A 17,456-nucleotide genomic window follows, 5' to 3' on the forward strand; every position below is an offset into this window, starting at 1 on the left:
TTAATTTTTTGTCAAGAATCAACAACAAGTGGGACACAATCGTGAAGTGGAACAAAATTTATTGGATAATTTAAACTTTTTTAACAAATAAAAAACTGAAAAGTGGGGCGTGCAATATTATTCGGCCCCCTTGCGTAAATACTTTGTAGCGCCACCTTTTGCTCCAATTACAGCTGCAAGTCGCTTGGGGTATGTTTCTATCAGTTTTGCACATCGAGAGACTGACATTCTTGCCCATTCTTCCTTGCAAAACAGCTCGAGCTCAGTGAGGTTGGATGGAGAGTGTTTGTGAACAGCAGTCTTCAGCTCTTTCCACAGATTCTCGATTGGATTCAGGTCTGGACTTTGACTTGGCCATTCTAACACCTGGATACGTTTATTTTTGAACCATTCCATTGTAGATTTGGCTTTACATTTTGGATCATTGTCCTGTTGGAAGATAAATCTCCGTCCCAGTCTCAGGTCTTGTGCAGATACCAACAGATTTTCTTCCAGAATGTTCCTGTATTTGGCTGCATCCATCTTCCCGTCAATTTTAACCATCTTCCCTGTCCCTGCTGAGGAAAAGCAGGCCCAAACCATGATGCTGCCACCACCATGTCTGACAGTGGGGATGGTGTGTTCAGGGTGATGAGCTGTGTTGCTTTTACGCCAAACATATCGTTTTGCATTGTGGCCAAAAAGTTCAATTTTGGTTTCATCTGACCAGAGCACCTTCTTCCACATGTTTGGTGGCTTGTGGCAAACTTTAAACGAGACTTTTTATGGATATCTTTGAGAAATGGCTTTCTTCTTGCCACTCTTCCATAAAGGCCAGATTTGTGCAGTGTACGACTGATTGTTGTCCTATGGACAGACTCTCCCACCTCAGCTGTAGATCTCTGCAGTTCATCCAGAGTGATCATTGGCCTCTTGGCTGCATCTCTGATCAGTATTCTCCTTGTTTGAGAAGAAAGTTTGGAAGGACGGCCGGGTCTTGGTAGATTTGCAGTGGTCTGATGCTCCTTCCATTTCAATATGAATGCTTGCATAGTGCTCCTTGAGATGTTTAAAGCTTGGGAAATCTTTTTGTATCCAAATCCGGCTTTAAACTTCTCCACAACAGTATCTCGGACCTGCCTGATGTGTTCCTTGGTTTTCATAATGCTCTCTGCACTTTAAACAGAACCCTGAGACTATCACAGAGCAGGTGAATTTATACGGAGACTTGATTACACACAGTTGGATTCTATTTATCATCATCGGTCATTTAGGACAACATTGGATAATTCAGAGATCCTCACTGAACTTCTGGAGTGAGTTTGCTGCACTGAAAGTAAAGGGGCCGAATAATATTGCACGCCCCACTTTTCAGTTTTTTTATTTGTTAAAAAAGTTTAAACTATCCAATAAATGTTGTTCCACTTCATGATTGTGTCCCACTTGTTGTTGATTCTTGACAAAAAAATTGAATTTCATATCTTTATGTTTGAAGCCTGAAATGTGGCGAAAGGTTGCAAGATTCAAGGGGGCCGAATACTTTTGCAAGGCACTGTATATTATTATATTATTTTGAAGTAATGTTACTCATACTTGTGTGAAATCGGTGGCTACTCTACTCAGCTCTGATCATTTCCTGAGTTTTCCAGTCACACTAGATTGGGTGATTATCGCTGTCAGTGGCAGCTAAACCGTTAATAATATCCCAGATAGCAGACCAACGTTGAAACAATGTTGAATTAACATTCCGCTGTCAATCTTATATTGTTGAGTCAACGTTGTCATCAGAGTCGATTTGTCATCACTTTTGCACCCTTGATTAATGTTGCTCCAACATTGAAATCCTCACAATCAATGTTATGTTTTCCTTTGTTTTCAACCATGATGCTATTAATGCTTTCAAATATGCCCATATTTAGAGGTCCTACTTTATTTACAGACAGAAGAAACAGCAAGGCTGACTAATAAAATATTATACATGACCAACTAAATTAAGGTGACCATATTTTGATTTCCAAAAAAGAGGACACTCAGCCCGGCCTCAAGATACTTGAATTTTACTCGAAGTTCACTCAAAGATGTCTGTATCACTTTAATATATTTAAAGTGTGCCCCCTCACTCTGGATGGGCAAATGCAGTTTGAAAAAAAAAATAATAATAATAATGACTAAAATAATATATACAGTGCCTTGCAAAAGTATTCGGCCCCCTTGAATCTTGCAACCTTTCGCCACATTTCAGGCTTCAAACATAAAGATATAAAATTTAATTTTTTTGTCAAGAATCAACAACAAGTGGGATACAATCGTGAAGTGGAACAACATTTATTGGATAATTTAAACTTTTTTAACAAATAAAAAACTGAAAAGTGGGGCGTGCAATATTATTCGGCCCCTTTACTTTCAGTGCAGCAAACTCACTCCAGAAGTTCAGTGAGGATCTCTGAATTATCCAATGTTGTCCTAAATGACCGATGATGATAAATAGAATCCACCTGTGTGTAATCAAGTCTCCGTATAAATGCACCTGCTCTGTGATAGTCTCAGGGTTCTGTTTAAAGTGCAGAGAGCATTATGAAAACCAAGGAACACACCAGGCAGGTCCGAGATACTGTTGTGGAGAAGTTTAAAGCCGGATTTGGATACAAAATGATTTCCCAAGCTTTAAACATCTCAAGGAGCACTGTGCAAGCCATCATATTGAAATGGAAGGAGCATCAGACCACTGCAAATCTACCAAGACCCGGCCGTCCTTCCAAACTTTCTTCTCAAACAAGGAGAAAACTGATCAGAGATGCAGCCAAGAGGCCCATGATCACTCTGGATGAACTGCAGAGATCTACAGCTGAGGTGGGAGAGTCTGTCCATAGGACAACCATCAGTCGTACACTGCACAAATCTGGCCTTTATGGAAGAGTGGCAAGAAGAAAGCCATTTCTCAAAGATATCCATAGAAAGTCTCGATTAAAGTTTGCCACAAGCCACCTGGGGGACACACCAAACATGTTGAAGAAGGTGCTCTGGTCAGATGAATCCAAAATTGAACTTTTTGGCCACAATGCAAAACGATATGTTTGGCGTAAAAGCAACACAGCTCATCACCCTGAACACACCATCCCCACTGTCAAACATGGTGGTGGCAGCATCATGGTTTGGGCCTGTTTTTCTTCAGCAGGGACAGGGAAGATGGTTAAAATTGACGGGAAGATGCATGCAGCCAAATACAGGAACATTCTGGAAGAAAACCTGTTGGTATCTGCACAAGACCTGAGACTGGGACGGAGATTTATCTTCCAACAGGACAATGATCCAAAACATAAAGCCAAATCTACAAGGGAATGGTTAAAAAATAAACGTATCCAGGTGTTAGAATGGCCAAGTCAAAGTCCAGACCTGAATCCAATCGAGAATCTGTGGAAAGAGCTGAAGACTGCTGTTCACAAACACTCTCCATCCAACCTCACTGAGCTCGAGCTGTTTTGCAAGGAAGAATGGGCAAGAATGTCAGTCTTTCGATGTGCAAAACTGATAGAAACATACCTCAAGTGACTTGCAGCTGTAATTGGAGCAAAAGGTGGCGCTACAAAGTATTTACGCAAGGGGGCCGAATAATATTGCACGCCCCACTTTTCAGTTTTTTATTTGTTAAAAAAGTTTAAATTATCCAATAAATTTTGTTCCACTTCACGATTGTGTCCCACTTGTTGTTGATTCTTGACAAAAAATTAAAATTTTATATCTTTATGTTTGAAGCCTGAAATGTGGCGAAAGGTTGCAAGGTTCAAGGGGGCCGAATACTTTTGCAAGGCACTGTATATATATAATGCAGACCCATGGAAATGTGGTCCAGTCAATACACATACACACAGTAGGCTATGTGCCAACTAAACATTTTTATAAATTACTATCACGACAACTGTCCTTGACAAATTGTTATTCCTATTCAATTGATATTCTCAGTCAATGTTCTAGATTGCACACAAACAATAACCGAAGTAAACTGACAAACTATTCAACCAGCATGTTTCCAAACGTAGCAGTTCAAAACTACGTTTCCAATAATGCCTAGTATGGTTTAGCTTACTGATAGCTAGCTGAGGCAAAAATCAAACTTTGCTAGAAAAGTTTACAATCATCGGCAGCACAACGATGCGACACCAAATGGGATTTTACAGTCAGAGCTCCGACAGAAGTCAACAGTTGCCATTATTTATGTATTTATTGTTAAAAAATTAACAATGGTAATGCCTCATGATAGGGGTAAACTGCCAACAAAAACAGTAAGAACTACTCCTTCCCTCCCTTCTAGTAGGAGCCATGTCAACTGCTGCCACCCAGCGGCCGGAGGGATTCTCTTCAAATTGGTCCCGTGAAAAATCAGACATTTTCAGACAAACCGGACATTTTTATGAATTTGTAAAACCCGCCCGGACGATGAGGATACTACGTGAAAGCAGGATTTGTCCGGGCAAAAGAGGACGTTTGGTCACCCTAAACTAAATAAAATGTAACAATAAATATATAACAAAAATTAAAACTTGGCTTGTTTTCAAATTATTTTTAATTGAATCACAACAATAGAAAACTTCATTAACACTCAGCAAACTTATTCCAAACTTAAGCCACCTCTTCAGTCTGACGAGCTTCGCTGCGAACTTTGCCACCAACGCAGTCTGAGACATAGCGTAGCCACTTCTGCACAGCAGCAGCAAATGCATATTATGACGCATCCATCCCTATCTGCCTCTCCAGTGAATCTGAAAAATACAAACAAAACGGCATTTACAGTTAATTCATATCAAGGAATTCAAGCAGGTATCATGTGTTTGTTTAACATACTTCAGTATTTTGTGGTGAAGTGAGTTTCTCAACCAATCTCAAACCTTATTAGGGCTACATGTGGGAACAGAGCTAACAAGTTAGCTAGCTACGATGGAAAAATTACCGCACTGTCTCAGTGTTCAATAAATTCAGACAAGGCTCGTTTGTGTAGTATGTAGAGATTTTTGGCGCTTTAATTGGAAAAAGAATCACGTTTGCCTGAAATAAGTTCTTCTATAGCTAACATCCAGGCTAAGTAGGTCTTCGCTAGTATGTCAATCACAGCATATGCACCGTTTCTTACCGTTTCGGCAACTTTGTCAAGTTGTGTCAGGCAAATCGTTTTATACACAACTTTGGTGACAAATGCGGTTCATTGTACCGTAAGACATCATTGCTGATAAAGGCTCTGAAGAAAAGCAACAAGCTTACCTTTAAAGACCAAATGTGAAGTAAGGTTGGCCAACCATGTTTTTAGAATAATATCAATGGCTAAACAATTATAAGCATGTTTTCGTTTTTTTTTTTTTTTTTTTTTTTTTTTTTTTTTTTTTTTTTTTTTTAACGCAACCCTTCCAGATACTTCGTTTAACCCGTAGCAACGCCCTTGACAACGAAAATGCTTTTCTTCGACAATCTTCGGAAATGACGTCACACAGAGAACTGCGAGGGAAATCCGCCATACACACAGTATTGTTGCATTGCTTCTCGGTCAGATGCCACGGGGGTGTGTGGCGATGTATTGTTCTCAATCTAAAGAAAAGTTGTATGAGTGGCTGAAGGATAGCAGGGCACGTAAATGGACATCTTTTGTTCGCACTAAGCGAATGAATTTCACGCCATCATCGAGTCGTGTTCTCTGCTACAAAGACTTCGAAGATGCCTCAACTGGTCTGCTTATGATCAAGGATTTGCCAAAAAGTAAGTGTGATTTTTGGATAGATGATTGATGACTTTGTCAAAGCAGAGCTGCCAACTGTTTTGGAATGAACAGTAGAAGCTAGCGACGTTAGCTGAAAGCTAACTCGTGGCAATCCCCGATCATAGTTGTTGCGTTCGCTAGGTTAAGCGTGTTTAAATTGTGCGTCATCTACGATCTTGTCCGAAAGAGTTAATCCACTGTCAATCAGGAAAGGGGTGTGGATGTGCATATAAGTGCTATAAGCAGGTCGGCGTCACAGTAATTCACGGTCACGTTGCCGTAAGAGACACACAACGCCGGTGAGTTTGTGCACCTATATTTGTATTTGTATTATATATTTCCACCTTCATGCTTCAAGCATTGCATTGCTTTTGGACGGTTCGGCTTTTGTTTCACTGTGATCGCATGATAGCCTTCTAGTTTGTGTTTTACGAGAGCCGCTGACAGGTGACAGTTGACAACTAGCGTGTTGGTAGTGGTGCTTTGTAATCTGTTCGCTTATGTGAAAAAACTACATTTCCTCACGCCATTAGAAGCCAATTCTACAGGCTCTATCTATCGCTCTGCACAACCTGGCGAGAGCCCCAAGCTGTGTTCGTACTGTTAGCTCCATGTGTTAATAAAGAAACAAGGTTGTCAGCACGTCGTGTGTTCGATACCTTTGTCAACAAAAAGCTCATAACAAGACACTATGCACGATCCGTTTAAGAGACGCTGGGACTGAAGAGGTGTGAGTAGTAGGAGGCGAGGGGAGATGAGCGAGAAGCAAAACTTCGCGGTTGAGTGTGGCGACAGTCTGCTATTATTTTTGTTTTCTTAATGTTGCCACAATAAAGTGGAGAAAGCCATCAACGACTCATCTCCTTCTTTCTCCCCAAAGTTTTTATCTTATTTTTTTATATGCACGAGAGCTGCCGGATCTGCCAAAATGAACATGAAGTCTGATTATTATTTTTTTTTAAACAATGTCATCAGATAGACAGAAACATAAAATTATGTGCAAATGCCTGCATCTTCAAATCATGAAAATAATAACAGCCTATATCTTACCAATCTTGTAATCTCGATGGGTCTTGTCTCCATTCCATGTCAGGTAGTCCAGGCACATTGTTTGCATCCTGATTAGCGTCTGGCTAATGCATGTTAGGTCCAACATAAAATTCCAACCTCCTCTTCTTCCTCCAACTCTTCAAAAACTTGCATCTCCTCCCTTGCGCTCGATCTATCGCTTTGAAGGACTTTGTATGGTGGCCGTATGGAGCGCTGCCATCGCTGTTCTCGGTGTGACGTATCACTTCCGGGTTCGTCCCCTTTCAGGCTCAAACTTCGGAAACGCGATTATTTTGTCAAATATACAACATATAAATTATTTTTTCATGCTTTATTTGTTGGACAATGTTTAATTACTTTAATTGTGACCCTATTTGGCATGTTATGAAATTACTTCACATCTGGTCTTTAAATACGGATATTCTTAAATGAGGCGTTTCCAGTGAAGTTCGTTTGAGTTGGTACGTTGTCTTCCCAGTCGACCACGAACACAACTATTTTTTGACCATAACTCCCGCTCATCAATAATTTGATGACTTTTCAACCATATTTCCCGGTCAATCAAAAATCAACTATTTGTCAACATTATTTCATCAACTATGAAATAATGTTAACCCAATCATTGCCTGACACACCATAGAACAACGTTGTTTCAACGTCACTGTCAGGTGTTATCTGTATTTGCAATGTTGATTCAACATTGTTCATTGTCGAAAATTTCAATGTCAACCATACTGATGATTTTGATTGAAAATTGACGTTTATCCAATGTCGGTCTGCTATCTAGGATACAGTATCTGTTCTCGCTATTATCCCCATTTTTAATATTTAATGTCTGCTGTTCCCCAGAGTTTCCCTAGTATTGAATGTAACATGCCCATATTCTTATTATTTTATTTTTCAAAAAACACTCGGATTTGAAAAGAAATGTTAGAGTATAGTTCACGAGAATTAGGGTTGCCAACTGTCCCTTGAAAAACGGAATAGTCCGGTATTCAGAAACAAAAGTACGCATCCTTTATTGAGCTTTCAAGGGACGCATTTTGTCCCTTTTTATCATCAAACTCGAAAAGTGTCTTATTTTTAGTACGAACGAACACTGGTATGGTGCTTTACAAGAATATGATGGTCAACGCATTCCCTCGCCTATCCTGCTTTTTGACCAATGAGCTGATGGAACAATGACGATACGAAATCCCATTCATCTCATTGGTCGAGGTACTGTCGCTAACAGAAGACAACATCATAGTGTGGGAGATAAGATTTTTGCGTTAAGCAAAAGTAAAAAGCATGTTCAAAATGATGATCATTTGTTTTCTTGTTCTTCTCTGTGTACAGTGATCCCTCGCGACTTTGCGCTTCAAACTTCGCGCCCTGAGTCCATCGCAGATTTTTTTTCAATAAAAAAAAAAAATATATATATATATATATATATATATATATATATAGATGAGCTTCCCGAGCCGACCGCATAGTCTCACTCTCGCTCCCTCCCTCCATCTCGCTGCTCTTTGTTCTTCACTGCGGCGCTGCAAATACATGCTACCCGCACGTTTTTTTTTTTTGCTTTTAACCAAAAATCAAGACTGTTTTACGTCCATGTCTATAAAGAAGGGATTTAAGCATTTATTAACAAGAATTTTTGCCAGAAAAGTTCTGTTTACGCCTGGCGGCCGCTAGCCTCATTCGCTAACAGGGTAGCATTGTACTTCGACAATATACGTAAATAAATGCTAACTGCACGGTTTCTTCGCTTTTAACCAAGAATCGTGACTGTTTTACATCCATATCTATGAAGAATTCGGACATTGAAGCATTTATTCACAAGAATTTTTGCCAGAAAAGCTCTGTTTACGCCAGGCGGCCGCTAACCTCATTCGCTAACAGAGTAGCATTGTACTTCGACAATATACGTAAAATAAATGCTAACTGCACGGTTTCTTTGCTTTTAACCAATAATCGAGACTCTTTTATGTCCATATCTATGAAGAATTCCGGTTTTAAGCATTTATTCAAAATAATTTTTGCCAGAAAAGCTCCTTTTACCCCAGGCGGCCACTAGCCTCATTTTCTAACATAGTAGCATTGTACTTCGTCAATATACGTAAAACAAACGCTACCTGCACGGTTTCTTTGCTTTAAACCAAGAATCGAGACGTTTTTACGTCCACATCGATGAAGAATTCGGGGATTTAAGCATTTATTCACAACAATTTTCGTCAGATAAGCTCCTGTTACGCCAGGCGACCGCCAGCCTCATTTGCCTACAGTATATAGTCAGGGGTTAATTTGTGCCCAATCATGCCGGAACATGTTTCAGTACCTGTTGATTTTGGACTCCACGTGCTCCGGGACTCAATTAATCCGTTCCGGAACCTTTTAAGTATCAATATTAATGATAATATTATGCCGGTCGACGTGTAGGAGAATGTGAGGCGATTAACTTATCATCGTCACTTGCCACGCTAGCGCCCTCCTCAATAAATAACGCCACGAGTCACTGCGCTTTACCGAATGGAGCACACATTACATAACACTGGAAACCACCACTCTAAAGTCATGGTTGCCCAAACTTTTCATCAAGCATTTGGGCTGAACAGAAAACAGTCGCTTTAAATTGTAACGCTTGCTAAGTGAAAGCTTGGCAGCAAAAATAACACAGGAACCTTGATGCTTTTTACCCCCTCATTTTATTCTTCTTTCCGCCACCCTAATTTTTTTTTTTTTTTTTTTTTAAACAAACTTTATTTACATAAAAACAAATACAAATAATGGGCGAACAATTCACATACAATCAATAGATTTACAGCAACAAAAAATAAATAAATAAATAAAATGGCCTGGGTCATTTTTAACACAAGCCATACTGTTTGCAAAGTCTTTTGGTTCTTATAGCTTTGGGGTCCAAAGAGGAACTTAAATCGTCCAAATATAAAGAAAACATTTTTCCAAAAACATGAAAATTTGGTCTTTGATTAGCATATTTTACACATTGAATGTGAAATTTCGCCAATATTAAAATAAGATTTACAACATATCTTTTATCCATTTCTGGTTCTTCAACGTTGGATAGGCCAAACAAAATATGTCTAAAAACAATTTTCAATGATGACACAACTTTGGAATTAATATAATTGTTCAGGTCAACCCAAAAGATGTGGGAGTAAGTACATTCCCAAAACAAATGGGAAATAGTTTCCTCTGCATTTGCACAAAAATAACATAATGTCTCAATATCAATTTCAAATTTAACCATTGTCGTCTTTACAGGATAACACCTGTGAAGTAATTTGAGTGTGATTTCTTTTACTTTATTTCTTAATAAATATTTTCTAGGCAAAAGCCAAGTATGTTTCCATTCAATATTTTCGTACAAATTATTCCAATAAGAAATTGCTGCAGGTTTGGAAACTTTATCCTTTTGAATAAGTCCTCTCAAACAATGGTTGGAGGCTTCAGAGCTCAATAGTGCACATTTATAACCAATAAATGGAGACTTTGGATCAAAGATTGGCACGTTACAATTTCTACCTTTAGGAGAATTTTGTAATAATCTATGCGAGACCTCTGGTATCGCATCAAACACAACAGAATATTCACGAGGCGTAACAACAATACTATAAGATAAACAAAATTCTTGATAAGTGAAAAGTTGATCATCTTCGTTCAATAATTGACTAACTAAAAATATGTTATTTTTGACACATCTTTCAATATAGAAAGATCTATTTCGATACTGTATATCTTGGTTGTTCCAAATGTAATATCTATGTGGTGAAAAATTGTGTTTATATATCATTGACCATGAAGTTGAGCGTGGAATTTGGCTAATTGAACCGGTAACTTTGAAATGTTGTAATTACACCTTAATAGAAAGTCTAGACCTCCTACAGATTTAAAGACATGACTAGTGATAAAATTCCAAATTGAGTTGGGATTTTTCAAATATAATTTAATCCATTTAATTTTAAACGATGCATTCAAAGAAGTAAAATCTAAAGCGTCAAAGCCTCCCGAAGCTACATTATCGATAATAACATTCTTTTTTATGTCATGTATTTTGTTTTTCCAAATAAAATTGAATAAAATTCTGTCTATTTTGATACAAATATCTTTTGACACATCAAGCGCCATCGCTGCATATATCAATCTTGAAATACCTTCGACTTTAGAGACTAATGATCTACCAGTTAAAGATAAATCCCTCTGTAGCCAAAGATTAAATTTCTTTTGGACTAAACCAATTAGGGGATCAAAATTTTCTGCCACCCTTGCACTTTGATCTTTTCCAATTATAATACCTAAATATTTAACTTTATGTTTTACAGTGATCCCAGATTTCCGCCAACCTAATGCAAAACAAACAAGTCACTGGCGGGCGGCTATGCAGTCCACCAATCGGAGCGTCGCACTGGAACACCAATAGGGGCCCCGCGTTGACGCATAAATTACCATGCCGATGACAGCCCGGTGATGCTACAATGGTAAATGGTGTTATACTTATATAGCGCTATAAAAATGTTTTTAAAAATGCCCAGCCATCCATCCATCATCTTCCGCTTGCTCCGGGGTCAGGTCGCGGGGATAAAATAATAAGATGCATAGATTAATTTACAGAACATATCACAAAAATTGCATGTTGTTTCCAATCTGCACTTTTGGTTAGCGGTGCTTTCAACTCCGAACCATAGTAAAAGTCAACCACCGAACTTCCTTTCTCTCCCCCATACGCTCACCCACTTCTTCTTCTACGCCAAATTGGCAATGCCGGTCACACTGAAACGGGACACCGGCCCCTTGGAAATGCTAGTAACAATGTTGTTTATAAAAAAATAAAAAAAAAACATTTAAAGGAAATTTGTTGAAACGCTCAAAAGCTGCATCAACAAATCAGCCCCTGACATAAATTAGAAAAAAACTTTAGGATCAAACGGTATCTCAACATGCATAAAAGACAGACAAACAAGTCAGAAAAGCAACAATGACAAACAAGGAATGTGTTGGACAACTAAATATGGTAAGCTAAATAGGCCGCCGTGCCAATCTTTTTTTTTTTTAATGTATTACAAGTTAGACCTGTTGAGAAACTAATTGCTGACTGTAAGTCCCAACTGTGGTTATGTGGACAATTGCCCGTGCTGTGCAGAGTATAGCCTAAATAATTCTAAATTGTTGTCATAACATTCATACCATGGATATTATGCTTTTAATTTTTTTATGATTGTTTTGTTGGTACTATGATTCCATCTCACTTGTGAAGCGTCTTTGTGTGGCTTGAAAAGCGCTGTAGAAATACATTGTATTATTATTTTTGTTATTATTATTATTATCTGCAATTGAGGCTTATAAGTCCCACAACATGGCAAGTGGGCATTTGCATGTTGTTTCGGCACGATTTCCGCTTATATTCCGGGGCCTGTGTCCGTCTCGTCATCACTGCGCTGTCATATGTACTTTGCGTTCCGGCACCTTATTTACAAATTAAGCACTGTATATAGTGTATAATGATAATAAAGGGCTGTTCTATAATAAGTTGTGATACTATATAGAATTTATTTATAATTTATTTACAATTTATTTATAATTGATTCTGCATGTTTTCCCCAAGTATTATGTTTCTGATGTTAAATTGAGTGATTTATTAGCTGTTTAAAACTTACAGTAAATAAATCGAGAAAAAAAAGTTGTTATTTTGGTCAAAAACCTATATGATATGTTAAATATAGCTATTTATCCTGAAAATATAGGTGATTATCTCTGCATCTGTCTCTGTTATCTCAGATTTTTGTGCATCAAGTGTAAAATCTGAGGCTTTTATAGCCATTTTAAGTTGTGTTATACTTATATAAAAAATAATTAATCGGGATTTTATAAAGGAACGACTTTGAATTTTTTTATGCCGCGGCTCATGTAGACTCATAGGCTAAGGTAGGTGCCTGTTTTGGTTTTAGGTCGGCAGCAGCTTTGGTTTTGTAAATATTTGAAGTTTTTGAAAATATGCCCCCTACGAATCGGCCCCTTTTCCCGTGTTATGTCAATTAGTTATCAAGTCTATGGCCGGATAGATTTAATTCTAGTATATTTTGTATTAAAAATACTTAGCTTATAATTATTGTTTTTCCGTGTGCTTATATATCTGGCGATATGAATAAGTGTGTGGTTTCGCGTTAACGGGACATTGTAGAGTGTCCGGAAAAACTAGTTCACATGATAAACAATCTTGTCCTGTAGTCAGGCCCGGAGTGACTAATCGGGAGCTTCTGGACGATTCCAGAAGGGCCGGCCGGCCAGATGGGCCGGTCCGCGTTTTATTTAAAAAAAAAAAAAATTACACTGTTATCATTTTTTGTTTGGTATTTATTTATGACAGTGTCACTGAGTATAACTTACATTCTGTTACCGCTGTCCCTGTGGGCCGTCTTAAAAAAAAAAAAAACAGTATTATTTTTTTTTCCAGACTCATCCTCACGTGTGCAGACGAAAAATACAGCATGCAGCTCCGCCCCCTAATTGTAGTCTGTATTGAGCCAAATTAGCTGCTATCTCGGTGCTCGGATGGATAAAAAGAGCAAGGGTGGCGCTGAAAAATAAGAATTAAAAAGAGAAAGGCACTCGTGAAAGAATCGGCAAAATGCGCGAAAATAGCTAATTTTTTTCATGCAACGACCTTGCTGCCTCAAACTACAGAGGATTACAACGAAAGTGGTAAGGCCACATGGCGAATAAAATGCAACTTGCACCGTGTGATACGACAATATGTAATTGTGGAAACTTTGGCTTCTTGTAGCACCTCACAAGGGATATGTAGCAGCAAGCATTAGCCATAATGAACACACCACAGGTGCAGAGCTGGAAGGTAGGATTGCCATGTCGTTCAGCGAGTGAACATTAGAATTAATATAATCAATTACGTGGCGTTTTTAAAGTGGAAATGGAAAATGGATAATAGTATCATTAGAAGTTGTTACAATGTGCAATACGTATTCTTTATTTTTCATATTGTTATGTTGCTATGTTTGTTTTATCTGTAAGCACTCATTTTGTTAATATTTGATGTTGCAGAAAAGGTCTTATTTATTCATTTATTTTGGGGCTGCCAAAATTATCGCGTTAACGGGCGGTAATTAATTTTTTTAATGAATCACGTTAAAATATTTGACACAATTAACGCACATGCCCTGCTCAGACAGATTTAAATGACAGTACAATGACATGCCCACTTGTTAATTGTGCTTTATGGAGTTTTGCCGCCCTCCGCTGGTGCTTGGGTGCGACTGATTTTATAGGCTTCAGCACCCATGAGCATTGTGTAAGTAATTATTAACATCAACAATGGCGGGCTACTAGTTTATTTTTTGATTGAAAATTTTACAAATTTTATTAAAACGAAAACATTAAGAGGGGTTTTAATATAAAATTTCTATAACTTGTACTAACATTTATCCTTTAAGAACTACAAGTCTTTCTATCCATGGATCGCTTTAACAGAATGTTAATAATGTTAATGCCATCTTGTTGATTTATTGTTATAATAAACAAATACAGTCCTTATGTACCTTATGTTGAATGTATATATCCATCTTGTGTCTCATCTTTCCATTCCAACAATAATTTACAGAAAAATATGGCATATTTTATAGATGGTTTGAATTGCGATTAATTGCGATTAATTTTTAAGCTGTAATTAACTCGATCAAAAATTTTAATCATTTGACAGGCCTAATTTATTTTTCAAATGTATCATTTAATATAGTTTTTTTTTAAATCCATTTTTAAATTTGTTCAAAATATGTTGTGTTGCACTTGTTAAAATAAAGCCACCTTGTTAAACAACCATGACCTGCACTGAATTGGAATACACAGAATTACAGTACACGGCTTTAGAGAACACTGAACTTAACACGTGTATGCATAATGACATAATTTTAAATGAGTGGGCCGGTCTGAGGCATGAAATTCCAGGGCCGAAAATGAGTCCCACTCCGGCCCTGCCTGTAGTCATTTACTGGAACGCGCCATAAATGCAGTAGCGGTGGTTACGCCTTGAGAGGATGTGACGTAACTTATTAGCATAATTTATGATGATATCATGCCTTCGCGGCTCCTCCAATCATCATGCGTCACTTTCACCACCTGCTAGCAAACTGAATTCCATCATTCCAGGCATTCCTGCCTCCTCCTCCTTCCTCCGCCTCCTCCTTTTCCTCGTTTACAACCAAGTTGGTCCCGACAGCTCAGCTACTACTATTGTCCTCCCTCCCTCGGAGCAGTTTAGCCGCGGATTAAGCTTCGGATCTCTGTGGAATATTCACTTCCCTCCGCATTATTTGTTTCCCTTTGCGTGGACGTTGTACTACTGGAAGATACCAAAGTGGCGCTTAAAGGAGGTACGTGCTACTCAATAGGAACTTGTCATGTTGTTTCGTGGCGTCTCTAGATTTGAGATACTTGAACATTTTGGGAATATTTAACAAGATTTTAATACGGAAATAGCAATGAAGGAGGCACGGTGACTTGACCAATTTTGTGGGAGTGGAATTAATTATTGAACAGGAAGTGGTAGTGTCCCGAAATGTAGCTCAGTCGAGCATGTCATAAACTGCGTATTTTTTTTTTTTTTAATGTTAATAATTGGTGTTAAAACCGGTGTTTTGGGTCGTTAAAGGTCATGAAACAGAGGGACACAAATTAAAAGTGTAATTTGCAGAAATACGGATACGCTGTTTTCATTTTCATTTTGCTTGTGTAATAAAGTTCATAGTAAGATCGTTTGTGTACTTTCTCCTCGTGAGAAATAATGAGTAGGGAGGCATCTGAAGAATGCAGTCAGAATAGCATTTTTCTTCTTTTTTAAATCCACAGATACCTTGCATAGCTTTGTAGCACAGACGGGTCCACATTTGAAGGACAAAATACTCGAAACAAGTACAAGAAAAAATATAAATACATAAACGAGTTGGAGGCCCAGTAGAAGAGATGCATTCAAGCAAAATTCAGGTGGAATTTGAATTAATAAAGTCTGAGAAGACATTCGACAATGTTCATTATTGTTGCGTCTGTAGAATATAAAATCTGAAAATATTGACTCTACATTGTAAATAGTCATGAAAATAAAGAAAACGCAAGAATGAGTTGTGTCCAAAAATGGCCTGTACTGTATTTGTATAAATTATGTATAACGATGTCATGTATAAACTATACAGGTGCAAAAATATGGGCACCCCAACAACAACAAAATAAAATCAATATACAGTTGATCTTTCTTCTGCCAAGACAACTGCTTGTACAGCCTCTAGACATTTCTTCTGAGTTCCAACGAGTTTCTGGATTCTGTATAGACATATTTTGGACCATTCCTCCTTAAAAAACATCTAAAATTCTTGCTGATCATGGGCAGCCCACTCCAGATCATACCACATATTTGAAATAATATTCAAGCCTGGGGACTGGGATGGACCTCCTTGAACATAGCTGTTTTGAATACCAGAGTAGATTTTGAGCAGTGTTGTGGGTAGTTGTACTGTTGAAATATATAGCCCCGGCGTAACTTCAACGTTGTGGCTGTTTATTGAACATTTTTCTCAAGAATCTGTTGATCTTGAGTGGGCATGTGCCGGTATGAGATTTTGATAGTATGATAACCTGAAGCAAAAATAGCGTGGTTTCACGGTATTGCAATTTTAGCTTTAAAATGTGTTATTTTGAGATGTATGGGTTAATTTTTTTTTTTTTTTAATGAATGAATAAAATGACAAAAAATAAATAACTGAAATCTTTTAAATAAAATTGAAATAAATAGAACATATAGATTAGACCCACAGCTCAAGTTGTTCAAAATTAGATCAAGAACCCTTGGTAATATAGAACTAAACTTAACCAATAAACGTGAAAAGGTATGTCAGCAATGCTGACAGCACTCCTGTAACGAGTCACATGACATTTTGGAGGGAAAATGACAAGCAGTACTCATTTTGGACATTTAGGGATGTACGTAGTTTCTAAGGGGTGTACTCACTTATGTTGCCAGGGGTTTAGATATTAATGGCTATATTTTGAGTTATTTTGAGGGGGAAATAAATTAACTCTATTCTATAAGCTGCACACAGACTACTTTCATAGAGTCAGTGTCATTTTGTCAGTGTTGTCCCATGAAAAGATATACTTAAATATCTATAGAAGTGCGAAGGGTGTACTCACGTTTGTGATACACCGAACGATCAAATTGATTTTATGTAAAACACATACCACTATTACTATTAATATTAATTAGTTGAATATTAATGGAGATTGGAGAGCGAGAGTAAGAGACCGAGTGCGTGTGTATGACACGTGTCATTATTTACACATGATACTCACCTACCCACCCTCTCTCAACACAGAAAGTCACCAAAGAGAAAAAAACACCACAGGCTGTATGATGAAAATGTCATTTTGAACAGATGTTTACAATGGCGGAAGACAAAAGTTGGCTAATGGTAGAGCGGAAACTAGTTAGTCGTCTTGGCATGCTAACTAGCCACGTTATCTGCCTCATCAACAAGCTTATGTTATAGTATTTGTTTTACCATCGCTAGACACACTAAACACGCTGGAGTGATCTCTTGTAGCTGCTGGGAAATGTTTATGACAGCGTTTCCTTACCTTAATTGTGTGTAAAGTGACAGATGATGGTCACGTAAATGTG

General features: G+C 37.9%; 1 protein-coding gene and 1 long non-coding RNA gene across 2 annotated transcripts in view; one reads left to right on the forward strand and one right to left on the reverse strand.

The window, feature by feature from the left end:
* Positions 1-4,381: 4,381 nt before the first annotated feature.
* On the reverse strand, positions 4,382-9,337 carry LOC130921422 (uncharacterized). The gene is made up of 3 exons (XR_009064348.1): positions 9,096-9,337; positions 6,773-7,046; positions 4,382-4,736 (listed from the first exon to the last, which is right to left on the reverse strand). It is a non-coding gene; the product is annotated as an uncharacterized LOC130921422 (long non-coding RNA).
* Positions 9,338-14,891: 5,554 nt separating this feature from the next.
* Positions 14,892-17,456, forward strand: part of vgll4b (vestigial-like family member 4b) — a 105,753-nt gene continuing 103,188 nt past the window's right edge. The window contains exon 1 of the mRNA XM_057845293.1: positions 14,892-15,159. The gene's annotated coding sequence lies outside the window, so the exon portion shown is untranslated. The remainder of the gene's footprint in view (positions 15,160-17,456) is intronic.

Source organism: Corythoichthys intestinalis, chromosome 9 (assembly GCF_030265065.1).
Source record: "Corythoichthys intestinalis isolate RoL2023-P3 chromosome 9, ASM3026506v1, whole genome shotgun sequence".
NCBI classification, from domain to species: Eukaryota; Metazoa; Chordata; class Actinopteri; order Syngnathiformes; family Syngnathidae; genus Corythoichthys; species Corythoichthys intestinalis.